This window comes from Haemaphysalis longicornis, unplaced genomic scaffold (genome assembly GCF_048455015.1).
Source record: "Haemaphysalis longicornis isolate Haplotype H1 unplaced genomic scaffold, Haemaphysalis longicornis Haplotype H1 scaffold_3, whole genome shotgun sequence".
NCBI classification, from domain to species: Eukaryota; Metazoa; Arthropoda; class Arachnida; order Ixodida; family Ixodidae; genus Haemaphysalis; species Haemaphysalis longicornis.
Window position 1 is genome coordinate 226,154,550 of NW_027526335.1, and position 1,685 is coordinate 226,156,234.

General features: G+C 54.4%; 1 non-coding gene across 1 annotated transcript; it reads left to right on the forward strand.

The window, feature by feature from the left end:
- Positions 1-479: 479 nt before the first annotated feature.
- On the forward strand, positions 480-552 carry Trnat-cgu (transfer RNA threonine (anticodon CGU)). The gene has a single exon. It is a non-coding gene; the product is annotated as a tRNA-Thr (tRNA).
- The last annotated feature ends 1,133 nt before the right edge of the window (positions 553-1,685 follow it).

The following is a 1,685-nucleotide window of genomic DNA, read 5'->3' on the forward strand; positions in this document are numbered from 1 at the left end:
TCCGTTCTTCCCGAGCTGGCGGAAGCTCCGCCGCCACTACGAGCGGCCTGGCTGGCCGCCCCGCGGCTGGTTCTCCTCCGGGCGCATTTGCGGGTGTGCCGCCGGCGCGGTGCTCCGGCGCGGTGCTTGTCGGTACCGCCACCGCCGGTGGCTCGGCGAACGGCACGAGTGACATAAGCGGGGGTTCCCGATAGCCTCCCATGCCGATGTCGACCGCGATGCCGGTTTTGGACATGAAGTTTCTGCCCAACATGACCAGGACAGTGAGCCCAGGCAAGTGTACGAAGCGCATTCGTCGCTTCTGCCGATTTCACTGAACGTGATGCGCACGTCGTTGCCCGACCGTGCTTCCCCGCACACGAGCTGGAGGGGCTTCACTCGGTCGTGTAACCGAACGGCATTTCGCCTGAGGTGGCGGACGACTTCGTCCCCTATGAGAGAGGTGCTCGCGCCCGTGTCCAAGAGCGCCTTAAAGTCCTGCCCGGCTAGCTCAGTCGGTAGAGCATGAGACTCGTAATCTCGGGGTCGTGGGTTCGGGCCCCACGTTGGGCGCCAAAATGTGGCGTGGACCTGACTCGGACGATCCTCCGCACGCGGCTGCCTTGTAGACAGCGCCGGTGTGGGGAGGCAGGCAAGAGGCAAGGTGGGCGGTAATCCTCTGGGGTGGTTTATTATCCAAACCACCCTCGCGCTCCCGTCTTCTGCGTCGTCGACGGGTCCCGCATTGCTGGAGCGGCCGACTCGGTTGACTCCGGCGCTATCGGTGAACGATGTTGGTCGATGCTAGCTGAGACGAGCCGGTTCCTCCGGCTCCTGTCCCGGTGGTCGTCGCCTCGTCGAGTCCCCACGCGCTCCCTGCGCGTCTCTGCTCACCTCCCGAATGAAGTCATGTTCCCCGCCCTGCAGTCCCATTGGACGGCCGGGTTTCCGCGTGACCCATGACGTGCCCTGGCTGCTGAGCGAGGGGAACGGCGCCTCGTCTCCGGCCGCTCGCGGGCTTCCGTGATTCCCGCCTCTCCACAAGTAGTTCATGGTTCAGATAATCAAAAGCCCTTGTAAAGTGTACAAATATTGCGAGTACAATTTTTTGTTTTCAATTTCTTGAAGTAGAAATTGTTTTTGTGTAAGCAATGCAAGTTCTTTAAACGCGTCTTTCGGAAACCGTATTGGAAATCAGTCATCCGGTTGTATTTGTCTGTAAATGTTGAGAGGCGTGAATGCAGAAGTTTTTCGAAGACTTTCGAGATAACAGGTAAAATTAAAATTGGTCTATAATTCACCAAATCATTCCTATCACCTTTCTTATACATAACTGTAACCTTGGCTGTTCTCAGTGCTGCGGGAAAGGTACCAGTAGACAGATAAATATTAAATGTATGTGACAGCGGTATGTAACAGCAATGATACCTGCGAGAAATTTTACTGGACGTATTTTGAATATCAAAAGAATCCGTACAGCTACTGTCTTTTAAATGCACAATAGTTGAGTAGACCTCAGCCCCTGTTACACATGCAAAATTATCGTGCCAGAGCATGGATTTGTTAAATATCTTGAAATATCTCCAGTACTGGTTGAAAAAGGAAAGCTAACGATGTAATCATTAAATGCCTCTGCAAGCTTCGTCTCAGGCATCGTTTTTCCGTCAATGACCACTTCAGTGATTGTGTTGGGCGAGCTAGCTGTA